The sequence below is a fragment of the Natator depressus genome, chromosome 2, assembly GCF_965152275.1.
Source record: "Natator depressus isolate rNatDep1 chromosome 2, rNatDep2.hap1, whole genome shotgun sequence".
In the NCBI taxonomy this organism is placed as follows: Eukaryota; Metazoa; Chordata; order Testudines; family Cheloniidae; genus Natator; species Natator depressus.
Window position 1 is genome coordinate 221,559,772 of NC_134235.1, and position 19,656 is coordinate 221,579,427.

The following is a 19,656-nucleotide window of genomic DNA, read 5'->3' on the forward strand; positions in this document are numbered from 1 at the left end:
AGACTGCCTCAACTCCTATCTCAAGGCAAGGTCAAGCAACCAGTTGGGAGGGGCAAGGGGAAACTGGGGGACAGTAAAACACTAAAAGGCCAGAGAAATGCCTGCTCCAGACTGTAGCATCACCCCTCACTTCTTACCCCTGCCATGGGGTATAAAAGAGGTGGGATGAAGACTCCAGACCCACGACCCCCCAAAACAGAACATGACTATAAATTGTAAGGGCTGGGACTGTGGGTGTGCATTTCAGGTATAATTATGCCTGCTAAGGAGAGGGGGGAAGGCACACTGGGAAACAAGGCTCAGTGGCGTCAGGGTTATGGGACACATGCTTGCTGGAAACTAACCCCAATAAGTATCACATTGCCTGCACTTCAGACTTCTGGTCTTCTGCTTTCTTTCTGCATGACAAGAACCAGGGGAGAGAGTGAAGGGAAAGCCCTCTAACAGTCCTTATTGGCCACGTAAATGTGCAATCCTTTCCTGAATCCTCCTAAGCATTTTTGCTCAGTGTGAGAAGGTGGCCCCTTCCTGAGGTGCCCTCCTGAGGCAAGCCATGGCATAATTAGTGCATGTCTCAATTCCCCTTTTCTTCCAGAGCCCCCAATAACTCCACACAGGCTTTCCAAGTATAAATAGCCCTTTGTGGGGTTAATTTATTACAAAAGTGCCACAACTATACTACAATTACTTAGTACAATCCTACCAGTCTCTCTTTCAAGTCCCGACAGCCTATCACCACCAAGTACAACTCAGTATCTCTCACTACAGCTCATGGTGACAGATGTATGGCTCTGCCACCTCTCACCACACAGTATTCAAATATGCAAAGATTTCAACCTCTTTATATTAAAGTATCACTCAAAAAATGTCAAACACTAGTTAAAACTTTCCAGTTACCTGGGTAACAAAGTGTGGGTATTTAGGCTTGAACTCTGCCGTCAAGTACCCTGACGAAACACCACTGGGTCAATGTAAGTGATGGCGGAATTTGCCTCATTCTCTAGCAAATATGACCATTCTGCAAACTAAACAGAGGGGCAGCGGTAAATCAATTTTTAAGTGATTCAGGAAGGATATTGGTTTAAAACATTCTTTGAAAGTCCACCATTTAGAATTCTGAGTCTTTGAAATCGTAAGCCAAATATGAAAATTAAATTGTATTAACGATAACTTAAACTATTTGCTGATTAAGCAGAAGACAGAAGAAGACGAACAAAGTATAAAAGCAGAACAAGCACAGGGTGAAGGAGAAAAATGCAGAACAGGTATAAAACCGGTGGGTCACAAAATTACAGCTGAAAGCAGCTAGAAAAACATTATGTAGCCCTCCCAGTACTGCCCTCTCATAAACCCATTATGTATAACTCACTGCCTTGATAAACTACACTTATATTTCCAGTGAAATGTGCTGGGAAACAACAACATTGACCATGGACCCACTGAAAGTAAAAAAAAAACCCCAAAGCACTCTTTGAGGGCCAATCTTAAAATAATTAGAGAGTGTCCAACTCTTTCTAGGAGACGTTTGTTGAATATCGTTCCAAGAGCACAGCACTATTTTTTTTTTAAAAAAAAAAGCTTATATGTCTTTAGTGAGGATAAACCAGACATTTTAGCACAAAACCAAGTATGTATCGCTAAAGTTTTACCTTTGCACATATTCTGAAGTTATTATATAATAACTTCCAGGCACTATGGTAATAGAGAAGTTATCTTATATTACCATAGTGCCTGGAAGCCCTAGCCACAGACAGACCCCATTCTGCGAGGCAATACAGCAATTGTTTGACTTACAATATTAGATTCTTGTTTCATTTGAATTCACTGTAAAGTGGTGTTATACAGTAGGTCTGGATTTATTTATGATTTATAATGAGCTTGTTACATTAAGTGGTTGTACTCTGTACACTGGAGTATTTTTAAGGCTTAATAGACACTGCACTAATAAAGACGAGCACTACACAGGTATATTTTTCTTCTGAAATGGAGCCAATTCCAGGAATAATTCCGCCTTATTTAATTATGATAACACTATCCTAATTAAAATTAGAAAACAGCCTCCAAATACCTTCTGCCTGGAGAAGATCATGTGTGATATTAATACCATAGTAATTTCTTACTCAGTAATTGTACAAGTACAGTAGATGGTTATTAATAAAGATGCCCTTTTCACCATACACACAAATCAAGCCAGTCACTGGAGAATATAATAAAAATGAACAATTAGAGGTCTCAGAGATAACCACATAATTTGTTAGCTCTTTGTCATCAGTTCTATCCAGTTAAAATATGAAGAATAAATGTGTACAGAATTAAGGAGGCTTTTGTAGACTCTTATGTGAAGATGGGATAGTCGAAGGATGAACACTGCATGCATTCCTCCTGGACAAAAAAGCAGTTCTAGCACCAAAAATTTAATTTAACAGAGAAACATTGCATTGAGAAGAGGCGGAAATTTCTATTGAAAAGTGGATTTGATTGGGCCATATCATGAGCCTGGGAAAGTTTCCCTGAATGCATGTGTGCATTGGGCAACTGGTCTGCAGCTGTTTCTTTTGTAGCAACAGAGTAAGTTATAATCACATATCCATATTATGGTAGCACCTAGGAGCCCAGTCAAGGATTGTGCTATTCCATACACAGACAAGTGTAGGGAGACCCAGAGGGATGTCCTCCATCCAGTCCTGGCCAAGACCACTCATATCTCTGACTCCAAACAGGAAACACAAGAAAGACAGAAATCAGCAGCTCAGTGACAAAGCAAGACAAGCAATAATAAAGTGAGAACACAAAAAGTTATGGAAGTAGTTAATGAAAATCATAAAATGAAGCTCCACACTTCCTAGAGCACCTCCAAAGTTGATGGTGCTCTTCATAGATTTACCTGCTCTGGAATCTGCATAGCAGGATGTAACCCCTGTCTCTTGATACATGCAAAGCTCAGCACACAGGACAGTCATTCAAAGCATTCTGTGATGAGGTATCTACTGATTGGGTTTCCCAGAGGCCCCCCACACACAAAAGCTGATATAGGGCCAATCAAGTAGAACCACAACCCAGTTTTCTCACCAGGTCTCCAGGGTAGGAAACCAGGCCAAAAAGCAGTGTTGTGACCAGTGGGAGCTGTGGGGGTGGCACCTGCGGGTGCTAGAGCAGTGCGTGGAGCCTCCCTGGCTGCCCATGGGCCTAGGGGCCACAGGGACCGGGCGGCCGCTTCCTGGGAGCCACGGTAAGTGCTGCCAGGACCCCACACCCCAAACCACATCCCACCCCCAACACCCTGCCCCAGCCCAGAGTCCCCTCCCGCACCCACACTCCCTCCCGTAGCCTGCACCCTGCACCCCCCAACACCTCAACCCCCTGCCTCAGCCCTGAGCCCCCTCCTGCACCCCAAACCCCTCATCCCCAGCCCCACCCTAGAGCCCGCAACCCCAGTCAGAGCCCTCACCCCCACACACACACCCCAACCCCCTGCCCCAGCATGGAGCCCTCTTCCACACCCTGAATCCCTCATTTCTGGCCCCACCTGGAGCCCACACCCCCAGCCCAGAGCCCATACCTCCCCCCACATCCCAACCCCCTGCCCCAGTGCAGAGCTCTGTCCCGTACCCCAGATCCCTCATTCCCGGCCCCAACCAGAGCCTTCACCCCTCTCCCGCACCCCAACCCCCTATCCCAGCCCGGTGAAACTGAGTGAGGGTGGGAGAGAGCAAGCGATGGAGGGATGGGGTGTAGAGCGAACGGGGGTGGGGTGTCAGAGAAGGGGTGAGGCAGGGGCGGGCCTCAGGGAAGGGGCGGGGTAGGGGTTGGGGCAGGGGTGTTCAGTTTGTGCAATTAGAAAGTTGGCAACCCTAGTGCAGGTACTTTTAAAAATTACTTTAAATCTGGGTAAGGGGAGAGAGAGCTCTTGTTTGTTTTTTTGGACGAGCAACCCTCATTGCTGGTGAGAGGATCTGACCCTGTAACAGGCATTGGCTCAAATCAAAACATATGGACATATTCAAGTGTGTGCTAAATGCTATAGGTGCTATGCATCTGCTTCAGAAAACTGTTCCATGCATTGTGAGATAAGTGCAAAAATCCACAGGCCTGCAATGTTTTCAGTGCTTTGTGGATGCAGTGCATAGCATGCATCTAGAACAGCATGCTTCCTGTGGACACACTGCACCGCTGGAGCTAGCACTGGTTCACTGGCATCAGTGCATATTGCAGTGATGCAAGTCTCCAAAGTAGGTACACCTGTGGACTGTTTGGCATACACACAGCAGTACACAGTACTAAAATAGGTTACTAGTATATCTGAGATCGTAAAAAAAATTATTATAAATTCTCGAATGTCATTAGACTTGAATTTAGGGTAATGCACATGTACAATATGGCAAAGTTAAGCCTGTAAATATAAACGGTCATTTCCCAACTTCTGAGCAGAAACCAAGCAACCTTAACATTCTTTTGTCAATAACCTTGCTAATAGATCCAGAAATAGCTTTCTGCAGAAAGCACAAGCTCCCAAAAGTTTTGACGGCTGAAGAAATTTTGGGCTAGATATTCATTAAGGAAATGGCTATTTATTGCATTAAGCAAGGTAAATCTTGTGTCTACTTCAGGAGGATTCTTTCATCATCTTTGTAAAAATATATGTTTAGTTGTATATAGTATCTTTGTCTAGCCTAAACTATGTATTTTGACATTTGCGATATTTACCATCTTTACTGCTGTATATTGCTGTCAGATTACATGTCACGATAGTGAACTCAGAACAAGGCAGACTAATTTCTTCAGCTTTAACTAATACTATTTATGTCAACAGAAGGATTGCTCTCCCTTAATGATTTATCCCATGCCCCATTTCTGTGAGTAGAAATCTAAGGGCAGGGATCATTCTGTAATAAATGTCAAAAGCATGTTTTATCCAAATAGCTCAACATACTGTACTGACAAAATTTAGTTAGGGATAATTTACACTCTTCAGTGGCCAAAGCAAGCTATGGGTTTTCTCAAATTGCTTATGTCTATAAAATAAACTCAGTTTGCATGAAGCAGAATTTAGAGCATTATTTCATAAATCTGTCACTGGAGATTAAAGTAATCTTTAATTTACGAATGCTGCTGCCAGTTCTCTGTGTTTACTTAGAAAACCCAAGAACTCAAAGATATTTAGGAGCCTAACTCCCATTTATTTCGAGGAGTTTGCTCCTAAATACCTTTAAGGATCTCATTTCAAGATTCTGTCATCTCTCATGCACTATAGAGATGTTGACTCCTGCCTTTGACTGACCGTTATAGGACTGGGAGGAACCTTGCATCGAGGCAGGACTAAGTATTTACTAGATGATCCCTGACAGGTGTTTGTCTAACCTGGTCTTAAAAACCTCCAGTGATGGAGATTCCACAACCTCCCTCGGTAATTTGTTCCAGTGCTTAACTACTCTTACAGTGAGGAAGTTTTCCCAAATGTCTAACCTTGCTGTAATTTAAGCCCATTACTTCTTTCCCTGTGCTCAGTGGATAAGGAGAACAATTTATTACCCTCCTCTTTATAAGAATCTTTTACATACTTGAAGACTGTTATCATGTCACCCCCTCAGTCTTCTCTTCTCCATACTAAACAAATGCAATTTTTTCAATCTTTCCTCATTAGTCAGGTTTTATAGGCCTTTAATAATTTTTGCTATTCTCCTCTGGACTTTCTCTAATTTGTCCACATCTTTCCCAAAGTGTGGTGCCCAGAACTGGACACAGTACTCCAGGCCTTATCAGTGCTGAGTAGAGGGGGTGGGGGGGAATGACTTTTTGTGTCTTTTTACAGCCCTCCCACTAAATACATCCCAGAATGATATTTGCTTTTTTGCAACAGTATTACATTGTTGGCTCATATTTCATTTTTGATCCACTTTAACCCCCAGACTCTTTTTTGCAGTACTCCTTTCTAAGCAGCCATTTCCCATTTTGTATGTGTGCAACAGATTATTCCTTCCTAAGTATAGTACTTTGCATGTGTCCTTATTGAATTTCATCCTATTTATTTCAGACCATTTCTCCAGTTTGTCAAGATCAGTTTGAATTCTAATCCTGTTCTCCAAAGCACTTTCAACCCCTCCTGGCTTGGTATCATCTGCAAACTTTATAAGCATACTCTCTTTGCCATTATCCAAATGATTTATGAAGATATTGAATAAAACAGAACCCAGGACAGATCCCGGCAGGACCCCACTCAATATGCCCTTCCAGTTTTACAGTGTACCATTGATAATGACTCACTGAGTATGGTTTTTCAAACAGTTGTGCACCCATCTTAGAGAAAGCTCATCTAGACTATATTTCTCTAGTTTGTTTATGAGATGGTCATGTGAGACAGTGTCAAAAGCCTTACTAAAGTCAAGATATGTCACATCTACTACTTCCCCCCATCCGCAAAGCTTTTTGCTTTGTCAAAGAAGGATATTAATATAGCGTGACATAGTTGTTTTTAACAAATCCATGTTGACTCTTACTTATCACTTAATCTTCAAGGTGTTTACAAACTGATTGTTTGATTATTTGTTCCATTATCTTTCCAGGTACTGAAATTAAGCTGACTGGTCTGTAGTTCCCTGGGTTCTCCTTACTCACCTTTTCATAGTTAGATACCATATTTGCCCTTTTCCCGTCCTCTGGGATCTCTCCCATTCTTTACAACAGTGGTTCCCAAACTTGTTCCACCACTTGTGCAGGGAAAGCCCCTGGTGGGCTGGGCCAATTTGTTTATCTACCGCGTCCGCAGCTTCAGCCGATCGTGGCTCCCAGTGGCCGCGGTTCGCTGCTCCAGGCCAATGGGAGCTGCTGGAAGCGGCGGCCAGAACATCAGCCCGGCCCGCCAGGGGCTTTCCCTGCACAAGCAGCGGAACAAGTTTGGGAACCACTGCTCTACAAGTTCTCAAATATTATTGCTAATGGCTCAGTGATCTCTTCAGCCAGTTCCTTAAGTATTCTAGGACATATTTTGTCAGGTCCTGCCAATATGAAGCCATCTAACTTGTCTAAGTAATTCTTAGCTCATTGTATCCCTACTTTAGCCTCAGATCTTACTCCATTTACATTGATGTTCGCTATGTCAGTCGCCCAATCACTGCTAACCTTTCTGGTGAAAACTGAAATAAAAAAGGCATTTAACACTTTCGCCATTGCTGCATTTTCTGTTATAGTCTTTCCCTCCTCATTGAGTAATGGGCCTACCCTTTTCTTGGTCTTTCTCTTGCTTCCATTGTATTTGTAAAATATTTCTTTTTACCCTTTATGTCCCTAGCTAGTTTAATCTCATTTGGGCCTTGACCTTTCTAATTTTGTCCCTACATGCTTGTGCTGGTTTTTTATATTCATCCTTTGCAACTTGTCCTAGTTTCCTGTTTTTGTAGGACTCTTCTTTGAGCTTCAGGTTGTTGAAGATCTCCTGATAAAGCCAGAGTTTTCTCTTATCAAACTTCCTATCTTTTCCATGCATCTGAATAGTTTGCTCTTGTGCCCTTAATAAAATGTCTCTTTAAAAACTGCCAACTCTTGTGAACTCTTTCTTCCCTTAGACTTGCTTCCCATTGGATCTTGCCTACCAATTCTCTGAGTTTGCCAAAGTTTGCCTTCTTGAAGTCCATTGTCTTTATTCTACTGTTGACAATCTCAAATTGCCCACTTGTTACATGTTATAAACAAGCACCTTTATACTTTCTCCCATGTTGCCCTGCATGCTTGGAAGAATTTACCCATAAACATCTACAATGCTACCTTATTATCCTCCTTAAAACTCTCCTTTGCCATGATGCCTATGAAAAACTTGACAGTGATTAGGCCATTGGTGAGCCAAGACCAGTGCCTATGATGCCAATCAGTATTGTCTCAATGTTTGCTTGTATTCCTCTGTGTCTGTATCCAACTGTTGTCTCTTGTTTTATATTTATATTGTAAACTCTTTGGGATAGGAACCATCTTTTTATTCTGTGTTTGTACAGCACGTAACACAATGAAATCCTTGTCCATGACTACGACTCCTAGGAGCAATGGTAATACAAATAATAAATTACCACAATATAATAAACAGCAATACTATGTTTGGTAAAACCAATTATGTCATTGTGTCCTGCTTCCAGATGCACTGAAGAACTATGCAGTAGTTCTGGTGGAACAGGTTACAATTTCATTAAAGTGAAGGACCACATAAATGCTCATATTTATACAAATACTTTGTTTAATGCAATCTCCATGAAATCCCCATTAAAAAAAGCCTGTGGCTATCAGATTGTGTGACTCAGCACAAACGTACCACCACATTAAGTGGGAGTTATGCATACATCATAAAGAACCACAGTTTTCAAACATCACTGTTTGTGCATGTACAACTTACAGGTGTGGTTACTGCCACATGTAGATTTCTTTGCACTCTATCACTTGTGCATCCAAGCATATTTTTCATATGTCAATTCTGTCATCTACATACACAAATGTTAGTGCATAATAACTATACAGGAAATTTGATGGGCAAACCTGTTCATGTACAAATGGAGCCCAGATTGTAGTCTTCCTGAAGAACCCCTCCCCTCAACCAACAGACTCTTGGTTGAAGTTAGTCTCCACTGCCCACTTGGTTCAGAAATTTAATGAGCTAAATTACTTAAGATATACCATCTCCTCAGCATCTTAGCTACAACAGTCAGCTATTTGCCCCTGTCAAATGTCACCTGATGGTGGCTTTCTGTACTACCAATCTCTTTAGTTGATTGAAGACAAAAATGTTTCAGCATGATCGAAATAAGACAATTAGTATTATAAACATGAGAGCTGATCCTACATTGCTTAACAACATTGAAAGTCCCTTTTGTCATTGTAAGGACTGCACAGTCAAGCCCATAAGACGAAAGAGCTTGGGTTATCCTGCCTTCAGAAAGTTGCCATCATGGATGGAGTCAACCCAGTGCTGAAGAAACCCAAATCTGGAGTGGGTGAACTGAATCACAAACTGTACAGAACCTACATAGGGGTTACCTTATCCTGATCACCAATTAATTATGTTTTAATGTTTATATTATTTTATTTTGTGGTAAGTTACTATTCACAGGGGTAAAACCTCCTAAATCTGTTAGTGTTAAGTAGAATAATGATTTTTATGAACCAAACAGATATGCAGGCATGGACAATACACATTATATTATAAACATGTTTCATTATTGTAAGTATCAGAAAACAGATTGTTTTAAAAATTAACATAAGTTTAATATTTTCTACTTCTTTGCATTAAGCATTTCAGTCAGTACCTTTTCCGATTAAATCCAATAAGATAATTACAGAGCACTAAAAGACCTTTTCACCATTTCACCTTTTTTTTTTTTAGTAATTTATTCATGAAAACCACAGCAGATGAAAAGACCAGTGTCTCAAAGCCTGTGCTGCTGTGAATGGCAGCATTGTGACTCAGCTTACTGTGAAGCTAGCTGCAGATCCTTCTCTCTCTCTCTGTGTACACTATGGTTTCATCTTTTCAACTGACAAAGCAGAGAAAGTGTAAATACTAGAGCAGGCTGGGAAATTGGTTCCTCTCAGCTCCATCGGAAAATTCCAATCTTTCATCAAAACAGTGAATGCCAGAATGCCAACAATGTTCTTATTATTGGGGTTGTTGCTCTCTCTCTCTCTCTCTCGATAAGCCCTAGTAAATTCCTTGGTTTTAGTACTTTCTTTAAAAGGGTAACTAAATTTCGAAGACTAGGAATTTTGGACTCCTAAGTGATCTTCACCCAGGAAAACTCTCCTAATCACTTGCTAATTTTGTGCATGTGATGAATAGCCAGGGACTAACTCAAACACTTAAAGCTGAGCATGTATCTTCAGTTCTTTAAAATTGGGTCCATGAGTGAAGATCTGAGGAGGACATTTTTAGGAAAAAAATCATAGGGTTTTTAGGATCATCATGTAAAGGGCAAAAGTCAATAGAAACAGAGGGAAAAAAGGGGCAAAAATCAAGGCCTGAAATTGACGGATTCAACTGGGGCAGTATAGATTATGTTTGGCTGAATCCAAACTTCTGGATTTTGGCCCTCAGTGCATCAACAAGTACCCTTTCTGTTCTAAAATCATCTAAAATACCACAAGAAAGTAGGCCAGATATATCTTCGCATGGTGCTCTCTGAAGGGTTTGTACATGTTGGAGGTGATTCCTTATAATTACGTTAAGGTTAGTATGGAAAAATGCTAGTCTAACCTGCCTGTGAAATGGCCAAGAAATGTGCCCTGTACATTCAGAATCCGGCACATGCTCTTTCTTGGACACACAGTATCAGCTGCCTTGAGACAAACGTGAATCCAAAGGTAAGAAATGTCTGGGAATTAGAAAACTGTTCTTGCCCATTCAAATGGTGCAACAAATCTGTTGGACAGATAAAAGAATGAGGGTTTGATTCACCTTAGCTTTGCACTTTGGGTTATCATTTACACCAATGTGGGAGCAAAATTTGATCCTTATGTTTCCCAATCCCTTATACATCCTTTAGGCTTACTCTACCTTGCTAACTTCAGCCCAGCTGTCATTGGCCTTTATATGTAGGATGCATTTATGATACTATATACATATTTTCCCCACCATTATTAAAAGTAACTTTCCTGGTATTCAAAAGATACCTTGGCCCACTATGCAGTAAGAGGACAAATGAGTGTGCTAAAGCATTAAAACTATTTTTTTTAAGGCAGTGAGTGGCAAAATGCAGAGAACATTCAAGCCATTATTTTATAAGTCCCCTTCATAGACTCTCCTTTGAAAGGTAACTATTCTCAGAGGGAAATGGTTCAGGCCGAATTAAATGGCACAAAGCCATTTGTAAAAAAAAAAAAATCTCAATAATCAATTCTGTATCAAAGGGATGACTAGCAAAAGAAAAAGGCAGCCTCAAATAAAAGGCTGTTGCTGATGTTTTAAAGGAAGACTTATTTAAAGCAGTCTTTTAAAGAAAATATTAAGTACTTAAATATACCCAGACTATATTAGAAGTACTACACAGTGTATGTAACAAAAAGATCTTTGCACATTACAGTATGAATTGAAAGAGTGCATGCACTGAAATCTAATTCTAGCCCAGAATAGTCACAGCCTCACGTATTAGATTGTAGGCTCATTATTTCCAGGAGCATGATTGTGGTATTCAAACAGCATATGCAAGTTAAATCTACTGTATGATGAGTTATGATTATTAGGCCAAATGCAGCTCAGTAACACTGGTGTGAATCGGAAGTAGGAATCTTTGAATTAAGAATATTCATTACAAATGTAGCCCCTTTGTACCTTTATGCATCATTCACAAGCTTATCTAAATTTCTTCATATATATTTGTTATTTTATTCACTGAATACATTGGATGAATAATTGTAAGAATAGGGATTGTTTGTGGATTGTTCACTTAGCCTGGAATTTCCAAAGGCATCCATCTCATACAGGTTTCTTTGGACATCCCAGTCTTAGACTATTAGCCAGTTTTGAGGTTGATGTTGTATAGTTGACTACCTAGTCTCATAGTATTGTTTCTGATGCCCAAATAGCTGGCCATACTTTTTTAAACTGCGAATGGTGAATAATGAACAACAAAGTGAATCAAGAACTTCCAGTATGAACTTTCTGAATGAGTTGTGATTTTTCTAAGGTTTATGAAAATTTTCGGGATTCACAAATTCAATAGTTGCCTGGATTTTAACAAATAAGACTCCACATGTAGCAGGGCTCAGATTCTAAGTGAATTAGTAACTAAGTATTTTACTATTCAACCAATTCTAATTGGAGTTGCTCTGGATTTACACCGTTGTAATTCAGAGCAGAATCTAGCCCACTACCATTTATATTAAATTAACATGGGGCCACTGGATTCTAGCCTTTGAAGCTTTTACATGTGCTTCAGAGTCTAATTTAGCAAGTTATTCTAACAGTTAATAATAATAGTAGTTACATGCAAAGATTATGTAGAATTTTAGGCAAATAGAGACACTTATTCTTTGCTCACAGGGTTTACAAGCTGAAAGGACAGGTGAAACAATATAGCTACAACAAACCAGAAGAAGGTAACTATAGCATTGCAGTGATTTTTAAATTGATAGGCATGTAACAGCATATATTAGTGCAATCTGACCCTTTTTAAACCTCAAAATACTGACTTTTTTATTCTCTTTTTAGAAAAGAGAAAAATTCAGAACAAAATTTAATTCCAGACAGTGACTTGAAGGTTTCAGCTTCAGATTTTAAGTTTTCCTCAACCATGGGCACAATTTGAAATAAGTAAGTGCCACAATTTCTAAAGTAGAAGACTAGATTAGGTAATCCAATTATTTTGTTTTAAACAAAAAGAAAAAAATTCAAGTCAGAAATGACACAAGAACACTAACTTCATACCAATTCAGAAAAGCTTTTAAATCCTATAGACTTTTATTTTTATTTAAATAACTAAAAGATGCCTATCCAAGGCTTTAGGTCTCCTAACATAGTTAATAGAATTAAATCAGTATGATCAGTTCAACAAGAACCCAGCCAGATACATACGAAAATTCATTTCCACCTCTTCACTCTTGGAAGCATAGCCTCCATGTTTTCTAAAAACCCCTATATAACCATGCTTTAGTGGGTCACAACTGAGGATGCCAAATTCAGGGTGAACTGCTGAGAAATAGGGCAAACAACCCAAAACTGGTGGTTATTCTTTTATAAAATATACCAAACCAGCCACAAAAGTAAACTCCTGTTTCACCACACTGACTAACAAGAAAACATAAAGGCATTCCAGTTCTTACATCACCATGAAAAACACTTCAGAGATGAGTTGTTCTTTACAGCCAGTCTCATCAAATAATAGGTTCTTCTGATCCCAAAGGATGAGCCACACACCCAGGTAAATATATAATCTAGATCTTACCCAAAAATCACACTAGTGCCAATCCTTCTGTATCTAAAATCAAAAGGTTTATTCATAAAAAGAAAGAAAGAAAGGTTAGAGTTAAAATTGGTTAAAGGAATCAATTACTTACAGTAATGGCAAAGTTCTTGGTTCAGGCTTGTAGCAGTGATGGAATAAACTGCTGACTTAAGTCAATTCTCTGGAGTACATCCACAACTTGGATGGGTCATTCAGTCCTTTGTTCAGAGCTTCAGTTTGTAGGAAAGTTCCTCCAGAGGTAAGAAGCAGGATTGAAGACAAAATGGAGTGTTTCCAGTGCCTTTTATAGCTTTTGCCATGTTGAGGGCATCCCATTGTTCTTACTGTGGAAAATTTCAGCAGTGAGATGGAGTTTGGAGTCACATGGGCAAGTCCCATGTCCATGCCCAGTTTCGCTCAGTCATTGCAGGAAGCCATTACCTACACTCCAGACAGCACATTTACATGACATTCCACTCAGTTTAGATGGGCATCTCCCATGGTCAATTGTCAACCAAGTGTTTCTTAATGAGCCACTTAATTTGAATAGTCCCTTCAAGATGTGCTGGCTAGCTACCTTGTGGGCGGTACCCCAGGAGCAAACATTTGAAATCCAGGTATAGAGCCAATACTTATAACTTCAAATACAAAAATGATACATGCATTCAGATAGTATAATCATAACCAGCAAATCATAACCTTTTCATAGACACCTCACTTGACAAACTTTGTACAAGATTTGCTGCAAATCTATAACAGTGGTTGCAACAATGATCTATATGGTCATATTTATATCAGATAATGTCACACCCTATCAAACAGAAGGCTTTTTCCAGCATGCTCAGAAAGTCACTGGATTTGGGCTATTTTGAAATAAGGGAAGGAAGAGCTAGTTCCAGAGCTAGGAGCCCTGACTGAGAGCATCTTGCCTGCCTTTTACACTGGAGTTCCCCCTACTGACCACAGCTGTGGTAGCATGACATGGAAAAGGAGGTGATCACTTATTTGCACTGACTTCTGAAAAACACAAGTTTTTGTAGTTTTATTCAGTAAAATGCATATTTCTAAATATAAAGTAGAGTGCTGACAAACATCAACTGAGCTACTGAAGACTTGTAATAAAACAGCTTTTAACACATTAAACATAAAAGCAATCTTCAGTTTTTAACATCTATTTTCACTAATTCCATCCAATCTACCTGAACATATTACAGAAGGCAATTTTTAACTCTGCTCATACATGAGTACAATGATAAGTCCTGTCATTGTTGCATCTTAAGTATATTTATAAAAATAATGGCTCTGGCAGCTTAATTACACGGAACAAGCTTTTTCTGTAGATTTGTTTTAATTTATAAACCCCTTTTTCATGCCAAAGTATAACCTGGGACATACAAATAGCTCCAAAAGATGGAGCAATCGATTATTTCATTATGTATTGAAGCCTTGATTCAGTAAGGCACAGGCCTATACTCCATTGAAACTATTAGTGAAAATAAGTTTTTTTAAAACCGGAAAAACTGGTCTTCTGCTTAATATTTTAAAAACCATTTTATTACACATCTTTAGCCGCTCCGCTAATGTTTGTCAGCACTTTATATTATACTTAGAAAATGCATTTTACTGAATAAAACTGCAGAAACTTTCTGAAGAGCTTATTTTAAATACATCACACAAATAAATTGAATAGTGTCTGTATGTCATTGTAACCGCTGGGTGAGTTAGTAGTGGGGACTGAACATGGAGCCTCTGGTTCGAGAAGTAAGTCTCTTTTCAAGTGTCTGAGCTAAGAGGCACAGCTCTATTAGGCAGAGCTGTAGCAGACTCAACCTCTATGTAGCCCAGCCACCACTGCATGGGTATGGGTTACACTACCTCCTGAAAGAATATCTCCAGCCATTAAACAGCTGGAAAGATACATTAAGGTCACTGCATCTAGATGTCATCATCAAGAGTCCAGAATATCAGATCTTTGTTCTAAAACAAATCAGAGATTATAGAAACAGCCAACATTTTCAAATCCAACAGTCTAGATTTAAATACTAAAATCCACGTTTAGACCCCCATGCTTTGATTAGTTATATTTTGGCACTACTGCAATATATTCATTATATTTGTATTAGTGGCTAATTTTTCAAGGTTCCATATACGCCTAGCACTCACTCAATTCAATTGGGACCGTTGGGTGCGCACCACTTCTGAAAGATCAGGCCACTTTTTAGGTGCCTATACATTGATTTACTAACCACACACATTTTAATCATTTTTTTCCTAGATACAATACGCTTGGTCCAAATATTCACTTGCCACCTGAAGATTCAGCATTCACAATAATACCATATCATTGTAGTTACGTTAAAGGTTATTTGTAAATGATGTACAGCAAGCCTACCATTGTAAATGTGTTAGGAGTGCTTCAAATAAGCAGGTAAAGGGAACATTCACCAAGTTATTAATAATTTAACTGTGCCCCTTGTTCTTTTTTGCTGATTCAGAGGGTCACTGATCTCTGCTTGGTGTGATGTCCCAACATGCACTAGGATGATAGAATTTTACGACCACTCATCACTTCTAAATCCTTATAAGAGTTAAGATATTCAAATTATTCTGCTCTCTGGAGTTGGTATAGTCACATCATGAGGATGTTTATACTGAAGTTGACCCCTATGACAATCTGGTCAATTGTTCTTGTAACTGAAATGGCCATAAATTTCTCTGCAGCAGAGGCCAAAATGACCAATTAAACCCAGCAAAAGGTCCATTCAGGATCCCGTGTATTGGTGGCAAAGGTCAGACTACATTAAGGACCTAGCCAGAGATAGATCAGGGTGGCACTCAAAGGAAGCCATGTCTCTCTTTGGAATTTGCCATGATGATGATTCAAATTATTATAGCATGTATGAGCCTTAGTCATGGACCAGGACCTCATTGTTCTAGGAACTTTAAAAATACAAAACAAAACAAAAAACATTCCTTGCCTCAGAGAATTTACAATCCACGTATAAAAACAAGAAATGGATACAAATACAAGGGAGTACAAGGAAACAATGAGACAATATTGGTCAGCATGATAGGTTTTCTGTAGGCATCATTTTGTGGGGAAGGGAAGAGCCAGAAGAGAGCAAGAGATTAAGGAGAAGAAGAGTAAGGGAGGGGATTTGCGTGAGCAATCAAGAGATAGGATCACTGGGGAAAGTTGAAGGACTAGAGGAGGAGGAGAGCAGATGAGAAATTTCAGTGTATATGACTGGGGAGAAGGAGGGGAGAGTTGTAGGGGAGAGAAGGAATGGCCACATTGTATTCTATCAATTTTTTCTGAGAAGAAATTGCCAAGATCCGGTGCAAAGAGAGCAGTGTAGATGGAGGGTTTGAGGTGTGAGTCAAGGATGGTGAAGAGACAGCTGGGAATCAATTAAGTTGGAGAAGGAAATTTGTTAAGCCATGAATACCGCAGAACAGAGAGAAGATCATTTTTAATGGGGGAAGTCAGCCTGGTCACAGGATTTCTTAGAAAGATGGTCTGGAGCATGAGAGGAGGAGTGGAGAAAGTGGATGCTAGGTGTGGGCCCGGGTAAAGGATGGCAGGGCAGACCTTGCAATGGGAGAGGGGGGAAAGAGTCAAGGGTGGAGGAAAGTGAAGCATGGAGAGAATCAGCAACCATATCAGTGGAAGAAGAGGAGGAGAGGGCTAAGAGCAGATGAGAAGTCATCAGTGCTATTGGACTGTAAATCATGGAAAGGCCAAGTGACAGGGTGTGCAGGAGGCTGATGAGCAATACTGAAAGAGACCAGGTCATGTTCAGAGATGTAGAACTCAGAAACAGAGAGATCTGAGAGAGCTGTGTTTGGTGAAAACCAAGTCAAGTGAATGGCTCTTTTGGTGAGTGGGAGAGTTGAACCAGAGCTGAAGGTTGGATGAAGAGATGACAAGGGCAAGGAAATGTGCAGCTAAGGAGTCAGATAGGTCATCACCATGGAACTTGAAGTCACCAGGAATGAATGTGGGAGATTGTGAAGAGAGAAAGAGAGACAGGAATTGAAATCAGAGAGAAAGGCTGATAGGGAGGAGCTGGTTAGATGGTAGATGACAGCTACATGGAGGAGGAGAAATAAAGTCAGATACAGTGTTGCTCAAAAATGAAAAGCTGGACGCAACATGAATGGGAGACATGCCCCAAACTCCCACCATTATCTGATCTAGGGTGGGAGTGTGAGAAGGCTTCTTTAAGAGACAACAACTGCAGAGGCAGTGCCAGAGATCTAAATTTGTCTGAGAGCCAGGAGCCGGAGGGAGCAAGCTATGAAAAGATTATGGATGACTGAGATCTTCAGGAGCTAGCAACAAAGGAGCCAGCAAACAGAGCTGAAAATGGGGGATGGGAGGGCGGTGAGTAGGAAGGTGTGTGAGGCGTTCCCCGCCACTTCCTTCCTTGACAGGAGTTTAGAAGGGAAAGCTATGACATACACAGAGGCAAAAGTGGTAGTGACCCAAAGAATGGAAGAGACAATGCAAATGGCAGGATGTGGAGAATGTGCAGAATGTACATTATTCTGGAGAGGGTACCTGAAAGGTGCTTTGTATGAAGTGCCACCAGAGAACTGCTGGAAGAGAAGATCCAAGGTTTGGAGATGCAGCTAGAAACTATTATTGAGTTTAGAATGGGGATGTGAGCAGATGATGGAGGGACCGAGAGAGAAGGGTGAAGGGCAAATTCAAGACTTGCAGGTGCATCCTGGACAAGAGAACTGTCAGGATGAAGACAATGGCCCATAAAAACCTGTGACTACAAGAACAAGGGGGAGAAAAAGATAATCTGACAAAGAAGAAATAGAGCTGAGGAACAGGTTCGCTGAGTTGGAAAATGAAGGGGAGAGGCAGGCAGTAACAGAAGATGGAAAGGCATAAGGGCAGCCAGGGGGCTCTGCACACTTCCCCCACCCCAAGCACCACCCCTGCAGCTCCCATTGCCCGGGAGTCACAGCCAATGGGAGCTCCAGGGAAGGCACCTGTGGACAGGGCAGCAAGCAGAGCTGCCTGGCCATGCCTCCACGTAGGAGCCAGAGAGGGGACATGCCGCTGTTTCTGGGAGCTGCTTGAGGTAAGCGCTGCCCAGAGTCTGCACCCCTACCCCCCCACCACACCCCAACCCCTTGCCCCAACCCTGATCCCCTTCTTGCCCTCCAAACCCCTTGGTCCCAGCCCGAATCACCCTCCTACACCCCCAATCCCTCATCCCCAGTCCCATCCCAGAAGCCTCCCCCGCCACACACACCCCAACCTCCTGCCCGAGCCCGGAGCCCCCTCCTACATCCTGAACTCATTTCTGGCCCCATCCCAGAGCCTGTTCCCCCAGCCAGAGCCCTCACCCCCCCCCGCACCCCAACCCCCAATTTCATGAGCATTCATGGCCTGCCATACAATTTCCATACCCAGATGTGGCCCTCAGGCCAAAAAGTTTGCCAACCCCTGATTTAGTTTAGACTAAATGGAAGGAGAAATAAAAATAGGACTGAAACCAGAGTCCTTGATTTTAAAAAAAAAACTTTAAAAAATTGAAGGAATTAGTTAGGAAAGTGGACTGGACTGAAGAACTCAAGCGTCTGAATGTGGAGGAGGCTTGGAATTACTTTAAGTCAAAGTTGCAGAAACTATGTGGACTCTGCATTGCAAGCAAGGAGAAGGGCTGTAGACCTAACTGGATGAACAGCATCTCAAACAGGTTATTAAGAGAAAGCAGACAATCTACAAGGAATGGAAGAAGGGAGGAATCAGTAAGGAAAGCTACTTCTTGAGGTCAAAAAGTGAAGGGATAAAGTGAGAACTGCCAAAAAGCCAAGCAGAGCTGGACCTTGCAAAGGGAATTAAAACCAATGTTAAAGGTTCTTTAGACATTTACATAAATAGAAAATAAGGAAAGAAGAAGAAGTGGTACTGCTAAGCACTGAGGATGGGGTGGAGATTAAAGATTATCTAAGTATGGCCCAACACCTAAAAATACATCACCTCAGTTTTTAATAACAATAATGAGAAACTAGAGGGCAGTAGCAGGGTGCTAATGGGAACGAGGATAAGGAAGTAGAAATTACCACTTCCAAGGTGAAAGTCAAACTCAAATAGCTTAATGGGACCAAATCAGGGGGCCCAGATAATCTCCATCCAAGAATATTAAAGGAACTGGCACATGAAATTGCAACCCCAATAACAAGGATTTTTAATTAATCTGTAAATTTAGGGGTTGTACCTCAGGACTGGAGAATTGTACATATAGTACCTATATTTCAGAAAGGGAATAAAAGTGATCCGGGAAATTACAGACCCATTAGTTTGACTTCAGTTGCATGCAAGGTCTTAGAACAAATCTTGAAAAAGAGTAATTAAAGACATACTGGTAAACAGTAATTGGGATAAAATACAACATGATTTTACAAAAGGTAGATTGTGCCAGATCAACCTGAGCTCTTTCTGTGAGAAGATACATGATTTTCTAGACAAAGTAAATGCAGTAGATCTAATCTATCTGGATTTCAGTAAAGCTTTTGATACAGTTCCACAGGGGAAATTATGAGTTAAATTGGAGAAGATGGGGATTAATACAGGAATTGAAAGGTGGGTAAAGAAGTGGTTAAAACGGTGACTACAACAAGTCATGCTAACAGGTGAACGAACTATCAGGCTGGAGGGAGGTTACTAGTGGAGTTTCTAAGGATTGGTCTTTGGACCAGTGCTGATGGGCTGTCACACCTG